The following is an 18,237-nucleotide window of genomic DNA, read 5'->3' on the forward strand; positions in this document are numbered from 1 at the left end:
TGATCAACAGAATGCAGCATTCCCGGATGAGGTTGTCAGTTGCAACCCACAGCTTCCATTTGTCCAGTTTGTTAGCGAGAGACCTCACGTTGGAGAGAAAAATGCTAGGTAGCGGTGGTTTGTGTGGCTGTTTCTTGAGCCTCGCTAACATGCCGCTGCAACACCCCCTCTTTTGTTTACAGTCTCTGCGCCGTCGCCCTGTCGTAGATATTGGGATTGTAATCCAGGGAGAGCCCGGTATCCGTGCAATATCGACCGGAATGTTGTTGTGGACACGGAAAAGGTCCTGTGACAGACTTTCCCCGATTGCTTGACCAATGGCCAGTAAATTTTGTCGGTTGTAGGTGTTTTTAACCGCGCAAAGTGGAAAAGACAAACTTCGAGTCGGTGAGCACAAAGCCGCTGCATCTACACGCGCCGCCTTCAAAATAAGATACAAAATACAGATGCTCCACAAAAATTAACATATTACTTTCGTGAAAATTTTAACTGATAACGACTAAAGGGAGTCATGAGCTTGTTTCTCTGCAACCAGACGGTCCCATCTGGGAGCAATGAGAGACAATGACACCCGAAGTGTTGCTTATGCACAGGGTGCTTGGTCTCTAGTAGCGAAGCAGTTTGAAGGCTTCATTGCCTCATTAACGAGCCGGTCACCATATCATATCATATCATATCATATCATATCATATCATGCAGAGCTTGGAAGGTGGAAATCACCTACCGGGATAAATCCATTCTCCTGTCTCTTCTCTGGGCCTTTTCCCCTTCGCAAAGAAACTTTCCAAGGACATCTGATCGGTTTATTACTCATTTTGCTGCTTGTGGGCTCAATGTTGGCACGCAAGACGTAACCGAGAGAATCCGGGTAAAGGATTTTCAAAATAAAAAATCCTCCAGATTCAAATAATACATAAAATGGAACTATTTAATTATTTCTTGCACGGCCTGGTACCAATTGGTCCATGGACCGGTACCGGTCTGCTGCCTGGGGGTTGGGTACCACTGCTTTAAAGCATCAGACGCAGTGAGACAAAGAAGAAGAAGAATTACTTTATTCATCCCAGCAGGGAAATTATTTCGCACCTTTGTGGTCAATATATTTCACCATTTTATTAATGTGGGTTGTCAGTTTGGATAAGGCTTCCTATCAAAATATAAGAATGATAGAAAACATGCTAACAAAAAGCCTCAGACCTGCAGCCCACAGGCGGTTCTAGACACAGGCTAACAGAAGTGGCTCTTTGGCTCAAATATATTAAATGATGAAATATTGCAACATTTTTTGTTTCATTCTTTTTTAATTGCCCTGTAGGCAGCAATTTATTCACATATATGTACATTTATTATTATTGATACTTTAATTAAAAATGAGTTGTACAAGTTTATGTCGTTGGGGGGGAGGGATAACATGTTCACATACACTTCAGAAAGTATGTAGTTGCGCCCCTGTAGATGTGTTTCTGTGTGTGACAAAGGTGTCAAATCCCGTCGCTAACGTAAACACAAAAGCTATAAATGTCTGGCAAGGTGAGAGTTCATCTATTAAACTCACTGAACATGAATACATAAACCAAAAGCTGGAGTATAGAAATTTTTTATAAGAGTACCGCTCCACTGAGGACACCATCTCCTCCGCCCTACACCTGAGCCTGGCTCACCTGGAGGAGAAGAACACTCATATGCGGATGTTGTTCCTGGACTTCAGCTCAGCGTTCAACACAATCATCCCACAGCATCTGGCAGGAAAACTGGGACACCTGGGCTTCAGCACCCCCCTGCGCAACTGGCTACTAGACTTCCTCACCGACAGACCTCAGTCAGTCCGGATCGGACAACACACCTCCAATGTCTTCACCCTCAGCACAGGCTCCCCTCAGGGCTGCGTCCTGAGCCCTCTGCTGACTCTGATGACACACGACTGTGTCCCCAGGTTCGCCACCAACCACATCGTGAAGTTCGCGGACAACACAACGGTGGTGGGCCTCATCAGAGACGACAACGACCTGGACTACAGAGAGGAGGTGGAGCAGCTGGTGGACTGGTGCAGAGACAACAGCCTGATCCTGAACGTTGACAAGACGAAGGAGATTATCGTCGACTTCAGGAAGAACCGGCCCAGCCACGCTCCACTGCTCATCAACAACTCGGCTGTGGAGGTGGTCAGCAGCACTAAATTCCTGGGGGTGCATATCACAATCGACCTCACCTGGACTGGGAACACCACGTTTCTGGTCAAGAGGGCACAGAAACGCTTGTACTTCCTGCGGAGAATGAGAAGAGCACACCTGCCCCCGCCCATCCTCAAGACGTTCTACAGAAGCACCATAGAGAGCATTCTGACCAGCTGCCTCTCTGTGTGGTGTGGAGGCTGCAGCACCTCCGACTGGAAGAACATGAGGAGAGTGGTGCGGACAGCAGAGAGGGTCATCGGGGCCCCCCTTCCCTCCATTCAGGACATTTCACCCCAGTGCTGCGTGTCCCGAGGCCGAAACATCATCAGTGACCCCTCACACCCCAACCATGGACTGTTCTCCCTGCTGCCCTCTGGAAAGAGGTTCCGCAGCATCCGGTGCAGGTCCACCAGGTTCCGAAACAGCTTTTTCCCACTTGCCATCAGACTGCTGAACTCAAAAACTGGTCTCCACTTTATACCTTGCACATGTACAGAGCTAAATAACTTCTATTTTACTGTCATTCCTGCACTTTATATTTTATATTTAGATGTATATTCATATTTTATACTGTATTTTATTTTATTCTGGAGTAACCTCACAACATTGAAAGCTCAAAACACTGTCCTGAGCCGTATGCAACGAAATTTCGTTCTGTATACACCCTGTGCATGCAAAATGACAATAAAGTCAGTCTAAGAATTTTTTTATACACAGATTAACACACACACGACAGGAGCTGCGTCTGCAGGCAGCCAGCTGAGCCGGCACCATTTTTGAAGGAGGACATGCGGCAAAAATCGTCGGGACCAGGAGTCGAAGTCGCGACGTCCGCGGGTCTAAGGCCTCCAAATGTGGGGCGTGCTAACCCCCTGCGCCACCACAGCACGCCCCAAACTCCAGAATCACGGCACACAGAAGAGGAAGACACCATCACCACACCAGCACCGCCACCGGACCTCAGCAACTACCAACAGAAAAAGACAGTTAATAAATGCAACAACCTTTAAACCTAATACAACAAAAGAAAACAATGTCAGCCCAAATTAATAAACAGTTATATAAAGAACCGAAAGAGCTGGAAACAAAATAAATAAGAAAACATAGAAAATACAAGTTAAAATCTCATCAGAACCAGGTGTGGCCCTCTGGCCACGCTGCAGCAGGAGGCGAACTGGGCGCACTGATGCCGCACTCCAAACACCACTTTAATTAGGGCGTGTAGCCGCCACCACAGTCCGACTCTGATTAGTAACGTGCAGTAATCCGGGAGACAAAAGAGCAGCAATGGTCCAAATATGGGGAGAAGTACAAAAGTTAGTCACCATTTCAAACAGAAGTGCAACAAACTGGAGCTTACAATGAGGGTTAATTCCTTACCTGCCAATCCACACAAACACACACACACACTCACAGGAGGAGAGCAGCACAGTAGCGTTTTACCTACGACCACACTTAAATGTAGATTTTTTTGATAAAGATCAGCCATAGTGCAGGGAGAGAGGAGACCTCCCACCAATAAATCAGAGCAGCATGCACCACACTTTGCGATATGTTGCCTTTTTACCGCCAGAACCCCTGAGACGCGAGCCACACAGTGTCTGACTGGACGCAGCGGCTTCTTATATACCACGCCCACTTTACCCAACTGGAACTTCTTACCTGGAAACTGTTTGTGTAAAAATATGTGTACTGTATTTCTATACCACTACATTCTACCCCCTGTTCTTGCATCGTCGACCCGGCGATGGCCGATTCAAAACTGTAGTGGAAAAATTAAAGTAAGGTCACACCTGCTAGTTGTATTGCTATATGTTTATTCTAAGTTCCAGTATATTCCCACCAAGTTAAACTATTTTGGTTACATGTACAAGGTCGGACGTTGTTTTTCAAAGTTGCATGGGAACCAGTCTGTTTCCCATGGTTAGGATCCCACATCCCTTTGTATAAAACTCATGTGTTGTCTCTGCCTGGCAGAGCTTTCACCCAGACCTGCTTCATTACTGGTTGTCCTACAAGCTCTCTGTATTGTGCACAATATATTTCCAAACAGTGCTTGGAAATAGTTTTTTTTCCACGACAAAAACTGTCCCAATCAGGGATCAGTCCCAAGGTCTAAACTTTACTGAGTTCATGTCTTCTGAAGCTGAGATTGTGTGCAATCCAATCACGTCATGTCAGGCTCTCCACTCAACAGACTTCACCAACATCACCAGTAAAGTTTACCAGAAAGAAAAAAGGCCCACCTCCAGTGTTCTCCATACGCAGGTGGTAACAGAAACGGAAAGCACCAAACAAAGGTCAAATATTAAACCACCATGCATGCTCTGTCAAGACGACGGACACAAGCTTCACAATTGTCCTCAGTTCAAAGGCAAATCACTTGAGGAACGAAGAAAATACATAAAAGATAAAAGACTTTGTTACGGTTGTCTCAAACCCGGGTACAGCGCAAAGGACTGTCATTATCGACTTGCATGTGAAATGTGTAAGAAAAAACACCCTACCTGTCTGCACAACTTTAACTATGACAGCGACAAATCACAGACAAACCAAATTCAAAAGAGTACAGAACAGGCTGCAACAACCCTGTCTCTCAATGCAGAAACCAATGAACAATGTGTAAGCACTTCTATGATTGTACCAGTATGGGTTTCTTCAGAGCAACAACCAGATGAAGAAAGGCTTGTTTATGCACTCTTGGACACCCAAAGTGATACAGTATTCATTGACCAAGACGTGTCTAACAATCTCAAAGCTAAGTCAATCCCAATAAGGTTAAGATTCACCACAATGCTTGGTAAAGATGCAGTTGTGCCAAGCAAGCATGTCTCAGGTCTCAAAGTGAGAGGCTACAACTCCTCAGAAATAATTGAACTCCCTCCTGCTTACACTAAAGACTGTATACCAGTTAACCGCTCTCACATTCCTTCCTGTGAAACGGCAAGGCAATGGGATCATCTAAAGGTAATAGTGAATGAGATTCCACCACAGCTAGAACGTGAAGTTGGGCGTTTAATTGGCTACAACTGTTCCAAGACATTAGCGCCAAAGCAGGTCATCTTAGGAGGAGAAGGTGAACAATATGCTGTCCGCACAGCATTGGGCTGGAGTATTGTAGGCCCCACATCATCTCACAATGATTCTTTTAGCATATCTACTGTGTGCCACAGAGTCACAGTCAAAGAACTCCCTTTAATGACTCCCACTGATGCACTCAAGATTCTCGAGTCTGACTTTAAGGATAATAACAAGACACTGATAACAAATCAGTGTCTCAAGATGATATTCTCTTTCTGAATACACTAAAGGAAGGCATTTATAAAAACGATGAAGGACATTATGAAATGCCACTTCCATTTAAGGAGAGACCTCTGTCACCAGACAATACGCAAATGGCCACTGTGCAACTTCAAAGCCTCAAAAACCAAACTGTTAAAAGACCAAAGATACAAGGAGCAATATGTAAAGTTTATGGATGAAGTCATAGACAAGGGTGATGCAGAGGAAGTTCACAACGAAGCAAAAGAAGGAGAAAGGTGGTATATTCCCCACCACGGAATATATCATCCCCAAAAACCAGACAAACTCAGAGTAGTCTTTGACACCTCAGCAAAATACAAAGGTAACAGTCTCAATGATAATTTGCTCAGGCCCAGATTGAACAATCTAAATGGTGTTCTAATCAGAGTCAGAGGGCATCAAGTTGCATTACTATGTGACATTGAAAAACTGTTCCATCAATTTCATGTGTATGAAGCAGATAGAGACTATTTAAGATTTTTATGGTGGAGAAATGGCAACCTGGACACTGAACCTGTTGAGGAAAAATGATTATTTTTAGTGCTTAATACAGTTAATCTTACGGCATGTGTAAAAGGTATATTGAACATTCTTATTTTGAACAAATTTCTTAATTTTGAACAGGTTTGTGTTAAGGATTTAAAACTAAACCATTGATGGGTAAGTATTTAAAAGTACAGGAACCAAATGCAGATCAAAGGGAATCTCTCAATGGGGCTCCTGCTGTGTTCTCGGAGAGCAGGAGGCCATAAAATTAGCATCTCCTCCAAGGCACTATCACTTGAGCTTGGAGGAGAGAAGTCTGTTTGGTTCACAGAGGATCAAAAGTCTTGCAGAAACAACATCTGGGATGGTGTAAAACTGAATACAACATAGAATGTTGAAACCACTAACATTTAATTTCTAAGACATTTTTCTAAGTATTAATAGCATGTTTTTAATGGAGATTGAGTAAATGATGAATGTATTTGAAAATTGTACTATCTGTGACAATATCAGAATCAAATGGAAATTGTTTGAATGAAAATGTTTTGTTTAGTATTAGAAAATTGCTCAGGATTTATGCTAAAGGGGGTCTTGTGAAGATAACCTTTCTTTGAACCAAATTACTGCATTTAAGTTTCTCCTGAGAATTTATGTAAGGAGAGATAACGGGAGAGACTTCGGATTTCACAGGTATCTGTGAAATCTTATCTCATGTTTTTCTTTGCTCAAATGACCGTAGAATCCAGGAGGCCAGGACGCAGCTGTTGGCTCTTTTGTTGAAAAGCAGAGAGCAAATGGCCTTTGATCTTTGGCGTAAATTAGGGGGAGTTCTAAGTTTCTCTGAGTGTCCAAGGTAGCTTCCAGTTGGTCAACCAGAGGTACGCCTTAATTGAATATATTAAAAAGGAAAGACACACCTTCAGTATAAGACTTCGTGCACAGGAGTAAAAATTCAGATTGCTGCCACTATTTTGCTTTTTTGCATCAGTTCTCTCCAAAGACGCGTCTTTGTCTTTGTTTGTCTGTCTTTGTTTGTCTGTCTTGTCTGTATAAGGTAATGAATATATATCTCTGTTCCTATGCAGTTTTGTTGTTAATTCATACGTTGCTTTGTATGGGATTAAACTCTGTAACTCTGTGACGTTAACACGCATTGTTGTTTTCCTTGTGGCCGCACGTCGCCCGCTGAGAGGGCCTGGGATCAGAGGAAGAGAGAGACAAACTTTTTCCAAAGTTAATTTATAAATTATTCCTCCTTAACAAGCCCCAAGAGTTTCGAATGAAGATGCATCTTTTCGGTGCCACATCCTCACCAGGATGTGCCAATTATGGACTAAAACATCTGGCAAAAGAAAACAAGACAGTTTCCCCTTGCATTTCAGTTCATAATGAGAGATTTCTATGTCGATGATGGTGTAACAAGTAATGCAAGCATCAAGGAAGCTATTCAGCTCGCCCAGGAGGCTCAGACACTTTGTGCTTCAGGTGGCCTCAGACTACACAAGTTTGTAAGTAATGATAAAACAGTGTTAGAAAGTATTCCACCATTTGAACGTGCCTCTCCACCTAGCGTTTAATGACTCCAAACTTGAAAGAGTGTTGGGCATTCACTGGCACATTGACTCAGACACACTAAGGTTTCGCTTTCGAATGACCAACCTGCTAAGGCGTGGCATTCTATCTATGGTTGCAGCTTTGTACGACCCATTGGGATTCATCTCCCCCTTTGTACTCACAGGCAAAAGAGTGCTTCAAGAGACATGCAAACAAGGCACAGGCTGGGATGATCCCCTTCCCGGTGAACTAAAGCCAGTGTGGGATAACTGGAAAGATGACTTGAAGAACTTGGAGAAAATCACAATGTCACGCTGTTATGTTCCTAAAGACTTTGATCAAATAGTAAAAACCGAGCTGCATCATTTTTCTGACACAAGTTCATATGGTTATGGTCAGTGTTCATATTTAAGATATGTTAACAAAGACGATAAGGTGCATTGTGCTTTAGTTACAGCAGTTGCTCCTATTAAGGTAACAACAATACCAAGACTTGAACTAACAGCTGCTGTTGTCTCCATTACTGCAAGCAACATGCTAAAGGATGAGCTTGGATTGACACAGATTGAGTATTTCTGGAAGGACTCTAAGGTAGTTTTAGGCTACATCAATAATGAAGCACGCCGTCTTCACACATTTGTCTCCAAACGAGTTCAAAAGATAAGGCTCAACAGCACCCCTCAGCAGTGGAGATATGTTTCTTCTGAGTAAAATCCAGCAGATATTGCCTCCAGAGGTTCAAGCGCAGGTGAGCTCATCTCATCAGACTGATTCAAAAGGCCACAGTTTCTGTGGGACAAAGAAATCCCTCCAGCTGCGAAGATCGACATGAACTTACCACTCGGAGATCCAGAGGTTGAAAGGGCACATGCGCTGAACACTTTCAAAACAGAGAAGAAAGGTTTGGCAGACAAGTTAACAAAGCTTTCTTCTTGGTACTACAAAGCCACTCAAGCCATTGCTCGACTGATTTGCTGTGCCAAGAGAGATAAAACAACAGGTCATAGCACAGCACAAGAAAGACAAAATGCTAAATGTGTTATTCTAAAGGACGTACAAGCAAATGAATATGCAGAGGATATAAAGATGCTTAAACATGGAAAGACACTTCCTCACAAAAACAAGCTGTTTCAAATATACACTTTTCTTGATAGTGATGGACTCCTTAAGGTGGGAGGAAGGCTAAAGGATGCTTCTTTCTCTTCCTCACTGAAACATCCAGTATTAGTTCCAAAGGGTCACCATGTCACTCAGCTACTAATTGCTCATTTCCACAGTAAGGTGCTACACCAAGGGAAAGGAATGACAATCAATGAGATGAGATCAAATGGAATTTGGATTCCTGGCATCAACAAAGCCGTAGCAAACACCAATGTGTAAAGTGTCGCAGACTCAGAAGAGGAACAGAGGAACAGAAAATGTCTGATCTACCAACAGTGTGCTTAGAGCCATCGCCACCGCTTACATTTTGTGGAATGGACTGTTTTGGTCCCTTTCTAACCAAACAGGCTCAAAAGGTGCACAAGCGTTATGGACTTCTTTTCACAAACATTGAAAAACTTAAATACTTGTCTCAGATGTTCATAAAAAGCATATGTGACCGGTGGACTTCTGCGTTGTGTGTTACGTGTTGATCGGACAAACCACAAAACACCAAGTCTGGGTTTGGAGGCGGTCTCCGTTTATTCAATCTGTCAATCGGGAGATATTAGCATTAGCACATAGCATGTGCTCCAGTTCTCCAACCCGATCTCTTCCCAGTGGAATGAGTTACAAAAGGGCAGCTAACATACCTGTCAATCGGGAGATATTAGCATTAGCACATAGCATGTGCTCCAGTTCTCCAACCCGATCTATACAAAATAATAATGTTAACATGCATCAAATGTTATAAATGCGTAATAGTAACTCAAATGAAAGTATCCAAACCCTAACATTAATACAGAAGAAAAAAATAAACATTTGAACAATATAAATGAAAGGATTACAATGGATTATAAAACTTGCCTCTTCCCAGTGGAACGAGTAACAAAAGGGAAGAGGAAATTAACAACTTAATATTTATAATGGTGCTGGAGGACCCTGAACAACAGAAGAAGAAAGTAGGGCGGAGCTGGAGGACAAAACCCCTTATAGCAGACACAGAAGAACACAAAGACAGACAAGTATAAGAGGACAAATAAATTAAAGAAAACATTTTGTGAAAATATACAACTAATAATATAGACCCAGTTACACATAGTCTCCTGCTCACAGCGCCAAAAATGTGGCGACACTAGACTGAAATCAGGAATATTGTGCAATTTAAATTTCTGGACCCAAATAAATTGCTCAACAACGCCACCCTGGGAATTTCACCCGGGGTATATTACCTTCTTTTTAAGGCACACAGGTTTGGTCATGCATAGATTGAGACATCTGAGACAGTTTCAAATGTACAAAAAGCTATTTATTAAATTCTTTTAAAATACTCTTTAAAATTAGTTCTTTATAACAAAAAGACTGAGGAAAACAGAAAAAACTACAGTAGCTGAGGTTACCGCGCAGAAAGGATCCGGTGCCGTTTGACCCACTGTAACGTCGAATCTCTGCTGCTGAAGCTGCTGCTACGCTACACAGCAGTCAAAGAGATGAGTCTTTTCCCAATCAGAAAGTGAGAAGGTGTAAGTGGTTGTGGGAACAATGAATATATTCCCCTCATGTTTGGAGTGAATGTTTTTCTTGTTGGTTTTCCAGGTAAACTCTATGGCCAAGTTAAGACAAAGTTGGATGTGTTTCAGTCCAGTGACTTGTAATAAACATAACTGGTTGATAGAAAATTCCTACCTGAACCCGGGTAAATTCTAGGGTTGGGTTACAACAGCACATGTTAAAAGTGCAATGTATGCCTTTTTAGGTTGACTACTGGATCTGACCATCACAGGTCCTGCAAAATCTACTCTAATGACTTCAAAAGATGGAGCCTCTGTGAACCTGTCTCTGGGCAGTGGAGCAGTAACTTGCTGAGCTGGTTTCACCTTCAGCTTCCTCCTACCATAGCATTGTGATAACACACGCATGATAAGCTGTTTTCGCTTTAAAACCCAGACGTTTTCTGTCAGTTGGACTAAAGTATCACTAACCCCAGAATGCGTCACTCTCTCATAACAAAACATTGCCATTAGCTCTGTAAATCTATGCCTTGTAGGTAATACCCAAAGGGTGATGTTCCCTGAAACTAGAATCAGAACATTGCAGCCGGCCTCCAACTCAAATGATGTGCTTTCTATCTAAGAAAGGCTTCAAATCTTTTATTTTTGAATCCTTCCTTCTGGAATGCTTCTAATTGACAAATGTCCTGGCTGAAACTTTGCCCCTTGAACTGTTTTAACCCAATACACCTCTGCTGCACTTAGCTCTTCAGATGATAGGTCTCCCTGAATTTTCTGACCTGAGCGTAAATTTCCTACAATTTTTTTTCATCCATGCAGTTATTCTCAGAGCTACTTTTAAACTCCTGTACTTCTCTAGATCTAGCAGTGGTGGTACTGGTTCTGAACCACTGTCTGATACCTAGGCCTGAGTTCTGTGTTCACATTACAGCCCCCAATGTTCTCTTCTTTATATGGTGATATATGTGTGTATGTGTACACATGTATATGTGGCCGGTATGGCCCCACACTCTGTCTTTGGCACAAGGGGGAGCAAGCAACTCAAAAACCCAGGGAGCAAAATAGTCAAGTTTAAGATGTTTTATTGCAAAGAAAAATCACCTTCAGTGGTGACCCAATAAAACAGTTCTTTCCTTTTTTCAAATAAAGTCCAGAATTCAATAATTGCCTCTCTAAGAGTCACCAGTTGGGGGCCACTTCTGGTAACCTGTGCCGTTCTGGTTGGAGGCGATCCCGTGCAGCGACACACAGCTGACTCTGCAATGCTCCAGCACTGCGCCACTCCTCGGCGTGCCACACCACCTTCAGCCCGATCCAGCTAAAGGAAAAAAAACTGGACATGCCAGCATCCCCGCACCATGACTTTGTCGGAGGGCATGTTGGCTGCCGGTAATCTCTGGTCGAGACGGAGCACTACTTACAGGCGCGGGCAGAGGTAGCCGTCTGGCTACCTTCTGGTACTCTGCACCTGCCTTGTGGATTCCGTCCGCCCCTCGCTCTGTAGCGTGTTCGTTGCTGTAGCTTGCAGTTCGTCGCAGAATTAGTTCACCTCCTCCTTCCATCCCAGCTACTTTTATTTGGCTTCAATCATTCTCTACTGACACCTGTATTGGGGGCTAATTATTGAGCTCCACCTCCTTAGACAACCACCTTCAGTTCAGCGTGTTTGGATTGTTAAATGGGAAAATAAACAAAAACCAACACAATTTAACATGCAAAGTACAACACAAATAAAATAAAAACAATCATGTTTCCCCTGTGCAACATACTGTATATACATACAGTATGTATGTATATGCATATACATTTTCTCCACCATACAGCTATATATGCATATGTATAAACATATACATACATATATATTATTATTTCTTAGTTTTAGATTATGTCTCCCACAGTGGACATGCACCTAAGATGAAAATTTCCAACTTGCAATGTTGCTGGGTAAATACTTATTTTTCTCACTATATACAGTATATATAGTGAGAAAAAAAAAAAAATATATATATATATATATACACCAACATCCTTCACACACACGTGCACGCCCACATGTATACATTGACAAATGCTATCAACAGTTAATAATAGTCAAATTCTGACTTTGTCAATAAAGTCAATGTTATTGACTTTGACCCAATAACATTGACTTTGTTACTGACCCAGTTCCATCAGTTATGTCAGGAGGAGTGGATCAAACTATTGGGACTATCAAACTAAAGCTTGAGGGAGGAAACACAAAATATTTGACCAAAGCAGTTCAAAGGGAGTGCTAGCAAATACTGAGGAAAATAAGGTAAACTTCTGATTTGAATACATTATGAAATTAATCTCTGACATATTGTGTCATTATTGTGGCTTCAGGCAAATAATTTTGGTAATTCTAACAAACAAAACATCTTTGGTTTGGTACTACTTCAGAGAGAGAGGAAAATAAGTATTTTTATTCAGTGTACCTAAACTGAATTCACTTTCTGAAATGAGTTACAAAATACAATATTAAACATTTTTCACCATATTCTAATATTTTTAGATGCACCCTTGACCTCAAGCTTTTAGCACTTTTTTTTAATTTATTTTTTTTATTGAATTTTCTCTTTTTTGACATAACAAATTTACACACAACAAACTTAACATTATAACATGTACTTATACACTCTTGCATTCACTCCCACACTCACCCTTCAAACCTGCATTTGTTTGGTTCCAAAAATACCAAAAATCTTTTAGATTGACTTAGAGAAAAAAGAAAGAAAAGTAACAGAACAATATATGAATAGAAACTGTAGACAAGACATCCGTTAATAAGTTCCACCTTCAGTCCCTATGGTCTTCATATATGGCTCCCAGAGAGTCTCAAAATCCCGTTGTTTACCCTTGGCGATGTATGTTAGCTTTTCCAGTCCGAGCGAATTTGCAATTTCCTTCTTCCAAAGTCCCAGGGAGGGTGCATCCATGCCTCTCCAGCATAATGCTATAGATCTTCTGGGTTGAAGAAGTCAATTTAGTTTTCCTCTGTAATTGTTTAAATTCCACTGGGTATATTCCTAGCACACAGATTTTAACCTCTAATGGGACTTTTACCTTAAACAATTCAGATAGACACCCAATAACATCCTTCCAAAACTTCTGAATTTTAAGACATTCCCACAAACAATGGAGAAGAGTTCCTTTTTCAAACAAACATTTAGTGCAAGTATCTGGAATATCACTGGACATATGATGAAGCTTAACTGGTGTTATATAGGTTCTCATAAGCCATTTATATTGTAAAAGTTTAAATCGTGTGTTTATCGTTTGTTTTTGTGCTTTTAAACAGGCCTGATTCCAGTCTTCCTCATCTATATCTTCGAAAGTATCTCTTCTCCAAGCGTCCAACTTATCTATTGCTGAGTTCCTAGAGGAAAGCATTAACAAATTATAGAACACAGAGAGAAAACCTTTCCCTTTTGAGTCTCCAACACACACCTCTTCTATTTTTGTTAAGGGTGGAATGTCAACTATTTGTTTCAGTTTTGATGACATAAAGTTTTTCAATTGCAAGTATTTAAAAGAATGTTTCGGGGGTATTAAATACTTCTTACATAGCTGATCAAAAGTAAGTAACTTACCATCAACATACAGATCTTTAATTTTCTGAATGCCTTTGGTTTTCCATAGTTTAAATCCTCCATCATTTTTCCCTGGGATGAACCTTTCATTACCCCAGATTGGGGCAAATTGTGATAGCTCTGGATGCTCACCTACATGTTTGTGTGCTGCATACCAGTTTATAATCGTATTTTTTAAAAAGGGTTTTTTTGTGGTCTTTTTTAATGTCTTTAGGTCCGAAGAATATAGAAAGGTATTTAAGGGGAAATCTGGAACAGATTGCTGTTCAATATCTACCCAGGCTGGAGGTGTCGTCGGGCAAAAGTAATGGGTAGCTGATGTTAGTTGGGCGGCCATATAATACCATCTGAGATTAGGGACTTGAAGTCCACCTCTTTCATAGGGCAGATAGAGTAGTTTTAAGCGGAGTCTTGCTTTTCTATTACTCCAAATAAATTGATTAAATAGTTTATCCAGACTGTCATAAAATGAATCTGACAGCGGTAATGGAAGTGTTTGAAAATAATACAAAAATTTGGGCAAGATTGTCATTTTTAATAAATTTATTCGGCCTATTATAGATATAGGCAGGTTTGACCATCTATTTAGCATTTCTGTAACTTTTTCCACAAGGGGGTTATAATTTGTTATGCTTATTTCATTAAGAGATGGGGTGACCTTAATGCCCAAGTATGTAAAACCTTTTGTTGTTGTTTTAAATGGGGTAGTCACAATAGGACTTCTCCTTTCTTCTTCATTAAGAAACATTAACTCTGATTTAGAATTATTAATTGTATATCCTGAAAATTCACAGAATTCCTTTATTAGATGTAATAATTTAGGAATACTGATCTTCAGATTACTCATGAAAAATATGGTATGATCCACAAACAGGGAAATGAGATGATCTCTTCCTCCAATTCTAATACCAGATATTCCTGTATTTGCTCTAACAGCCATTGCCAGAGGTTCTATTGCCAATACAAAAAGTAGTGGTGACAGGGGGCAACCCTGTCTAGTTGACCGTTGTAAATTAAAAAGTTTTGACATGTTATTATTAGTTAAAACTTGTGCTTTGGGATCAGTATATAATAGTCGTATCCATTTTAGAAAGGTTTCACCAAATCCATATTTGGGGAGCACTTCAAACAGATAATCCCACTCTATTCTATCAAAAGCTTGACGTGCATCTAATGATAACATTGCTGTGTCCTTACAATTATGTTTTTCATGCAGTACATTAAGAACCCGTCTTATATTATGGTAGCCTTGTCTTGCTTTAATAAATCCTTGTTGATCATCTATTATTAAAGTGGGCAGGTACTTATCTAATCTCCTAGAGAGGGCTTTACACAAAATCTTTGTATCACATCCCATAAGACTGATTCCTCTATAAGAGGAGCATTCAGTGGAGGGTTTGTTTGGTTTTAGCAAGAGAGTTATTGTAGCTAACCTCAGTGAGTCTGGGAGTATTCCAGCTTCATATGATTCCTCATACATGTTGAGAAGTGGTAGGATTAATTTATTTTTAAATGTTTTATAAAATTCTATTGGAAGTCCATCAGGACCTGGGGTTTTACCACTGTTCATGCTGTCTATTGCTTCAGATAGATCTTCTATTGTTAAAGGACTATCGAGAGTCGTTTTCTCCTCCTCTAAAAGGGTTTTGAATTTTAATTGATTAAGAAACGCAGCTTGTGTGTCTTTGTTTCCAGAGTATTCAGACTTATACAAGTTTTTGTAAAATTCTCTAAAATTTTCATTTATTTCTGAAGGGTCTGTGGTTAAAATGTCCAATTTGGATTTTATGCTGTTAATAGTTCTTTCCGCTTGCATCTGTTTTATCCTCCAAGCCAATAATTTACCAGCCTTTTCTCCTTGATCATAAAATGCTTGCTTAGTCCACATTAAGTTTTTTGCCACTTTCTCTGTTGTTAATTTATCATATCTGGTTCTTAAAACATTCAATTTGTGCAATTTTGTCTGATCATTGCTCTGATAAACTTCTGCTTCGCTGGATTTAATTTGTCTCTCTAATAATTTTAATTCTTGGTTATATTGTTTATTTTTATTACTGCTATAACTGATAATTTCTCCTCTAATATAAGCTTTAAAAGCTTCCCATCTAATACTAGCTGTTGTTTCATCTTTATTCATTTCAAAATACTGATCAATGCAAGTTTCTATAAATGTAACAAATTTTGAGTCTTTTAGCAAAAGTGTCTGCATCCTCCATCGTTTCATCCCTTGGTCAATCTTATTTACTTTAATTTCCAAGGACACTGCAGCATGATCACTAATTACAATACTATTGTACCAGCAGTTCTCCACGTGAGGCAATAACTCCACGGAGATAAGAAAATAATCAATACGCGAATGGTATTGGTGTGAGCTTGAATAACATGAAAATTCCTTATTAGTTGGGTTTCTTGTTCTCCATACTTCATTTATTCTTAAATCTTTTATATAATTAAGGAGCATGTTCCTGGTTTGTGAATGACTGGTATCAATTTGAGTAGATTTATCCAGGCTTGGGTTAAGGGTACAATTAAAGTCCCCTCCTATAATATAAAATCCCTCCAAGGTTGACAAGGTTAAGAATAAATTTTCATAAAAGGATGGGTTATCATTATTTGGTCCATAAATATTTATCAAATTTAGTTTTAATGTTGAAATATGTCCCTGCACAATAATATATCTCCCATATGGGTCTTTAATTGTCCTTATAATTTGAAATGTTATTGACTTATGTATAAGAATAATAACTCCTCTGGCATGACTGGTAAAGGAAGAGTGATATACCTGACCCTGCCATCTTTTAATTATCCAATGTATTTCTGACTCAATCAAATGAGATTCTTGTAAAAAAATTATTTTAGATTTCAAATATTTTAGTCGGTCTAATACTTGTTTCAATTTATTTAGTTTTCGTATTCCTCTGACATTCCAGCTTGTAATTTTGATATTCAAACCATTTCCTTTGGTTGTTTTTTCCATATCAGGTTAATTTACTGTTATACTAAAATAAAGTAGGCAAAAATAGTGCAGAAAATGCAGGTTTGCACATACATTCACACATTCAACCTGTCAAGAAAACTGGCATGGGGTTGTGAGATCTTTCCAGGTACACGCAGAAAAGGTGCATGAGGGCCTGAGATAAATAAAGCAATCTTGTGATTTGATTAAAACAATAATTAAGTTGAATATATATGAATACAATTGGTAATATGGGTATAAGTAATCAATAAATAACTTTCTGAAATGTACTTCTGAATAATGAACTGTAACGATTACAATAATGTAATGATTATGTTTAATGATTATAATAAGTAAAGAATGTGATTAATTCTTAATGAATATCAAAGCTATGATGATTTGAAAAAGAGATTCAAATGTTTTTAATACAAGTTGAATGTGTTTAATGATTTGTAACATGATTAGTAACAAATGATAGTGAGTTATAGAAAAGAGAGGAAGTTACAATGTTAAAGTCAGCAGGATGGGTGAGGCCCAGCGGCTAGGATATGTTGCAAGTGGGGAAGAAGGGACTTTCCACCGACTCGGCAAACAGGTTGGGGGCCAACGGGGTTTTCCACCTGAATCAGCAGATGGTCAGGAAGTCACGTAGACCACACTGTCCGCACACACATATGGGTGTAGAAAAGCAGAAGTTCAAGAAAAAAATAGTAAACCGAGCTGCCCATACACACATATGGGGAGGAATAGTATAAAACAGGACTGAAAAGAGGAAGCAACCGTTCTTAGTCCGCGGCGTTGAAGAGGAGTCGACACGTAGAAGCAGATTAAGCAAAAAGGACCGCACCCAAGAGCCACGGGAGAAGTCCAGACTTCGCGCCGCCAAGAAGGGACAAGACACCGATTGCCCCATCCCTGGCTCCTGATTCGACAGTCGGCCCTGCCTCGACCCAACGATCTCAAAAATTCTGCGACAGACTTGGGGGAAAGACAAAGGTCCCAGAGGGATAAAGAGCTGGGTTTTCGAAGGATTTGGACCCGTTCTGCTTTGCTTCAATTCAAAGGAGGATTTTTTCCGTACAAGGACAAAGACTCTGACCAAGGCTTCTGGATGTTCCTGTTGCTAAAGATCCATTAACAACTGGGTGTGAGTTGAATCTGCTCCCTAAAAATCTATCTCAGAACTTGCGACATAAGTTAGGGAAAAGAGACAGGATAGTATGGTTATACATGTGGATTTTATTATACTGCTCTTGAATTATATACAATTGATTATAGATTTGTATGTCACATATCCCTGCTTAAGCTTGCTTAATACATTTATAATATAAAATTCTAATGAGGTTGGTGGACATTGGAATTAATTGAGTCATTTAATCATTTTTCAGTTCTTTTAATTAAGGTAAAACTAATGTACATGATTCCAGTAAATAGGTGGCTTCGTAATTTCCTTTGGTGAGTGTAAATAATGACCCTGGGACTTATATCTAAGTCACTAAACT

Source organism: Xiphophorus maculatus, chromosome 17 (assembly GCF_002775205.1).
Source record: "Xiphophorus maculatus strain JP 163 A chromosome 17, X_maculatus-5.0-male, whole genome shotgun sequence".
Taxonomy (NCBI): domain Eukaryota; kingdom Metazoa; phylum Chordata; class Actinopteri; order Cyprinodontiformes; family Poeciliidae; genus Xiphophorus; species Xiphophorus maculatus.